Here is a 1,144-nt window from a genome sequence, read left to right on the forward strand (position 1 = left end):
TGAGAACTATTTGGGGGCAAGTTCCAGTGTGTATCTCCTTAATATTCATTCATAGTAAACACTGAATAAAACATATGAAAATAATATATAAAACCAGGTAAAGCAATGAAGAAATATAAAAGACCCTATAGGTAATTTAAAACTGCCGTGAACAAATAAAAGCGACTTCAAAATGAAGTGCTAAGCTAAAGGCTGACATTAACTGCTACAAAAAAAAGGAGCCGTAGATGGTCCTTAGGCAAAAGGCCTTTAAATAATAATTTTAAAAAGTTGCTAAAGCACAGCGACACAAACACTGAAGGTGCATCTCAAAGGAAAGTAAAAAATGAGGGCAAAGGCTAAGAGTAAGCAAAAGCACGGCAGAATAAAACAAGCACAAGAATAAAAGCCAAGTCCTGAGGGGATAGTGAATAAAAGTTAATAAAATAAAAGTAAAACCATTGAAAGAAAATAGCAAGGCATCACTAAATGAATATGTTTCTTATAGAAATAGAGATCACGTCCAGCTCCTAGTAAAATAAAAATATCAGGCTCTCTAGACTTAACTTCTCTTTGTGTAGCTGTAGGTATGGTATCCGGTGTTCTCAGGTCAAAAGAGGGGCAATAACACACACTGACTGCTATAGACTGACTGTATTTGGCGGTAAAACTGGGTTGTATATATACACTCTGTGACGTCATCAGCCACGTAAAATGAAAATACTATATAAAACCAGATTACAATTTAAAAAAATACCAGGAAGGTTGTCGTAATATGAACTAAGAGAAAACACATACAAATAAGAGAAAAATAATAATTTAGGTGACCATAAATACGACTTCGAAAAGATGTCGTACCTTCACTCCATGATGAGTTAGCAAGCAAACTAAATAACTTATGATAAAAAAAAGTAAAAGAAATATCTTAAAACAGTGACTAAGAACTCAATAAAATTATCAAAGAACTGGTAAAAGACAACACGGTAAAAACGATAGTATATATAAAGAAACAAAGAGAACGGCTATCAGGCAGACTAAAACAAAAGCCAAAGAGGAAAAACAAACAAAAAACAAGGACAAAACACACAAAAAGGATAATAAAAAGAGAACCGCGCACAGACGAGGACGCGACTTCGAGCGATAAATCCGCGGGAGTGAGAGACAT

Source organism: Penaeus chinensis, chromosome 1, assembly GCF_019202785.1.
Source record: "Penaeus chinensis breed Huanghai No. 1 chromosome 1, ASM1920278v2, whole genome shotgun sequence".
NCBI classification, from domain to species: domain Eukaryota; kingdom Metazoa; phylum Arthropoda; class Malacostraca; order Decapoda; family Penaeidae; genus Penaeus; species Penaeus chinensis.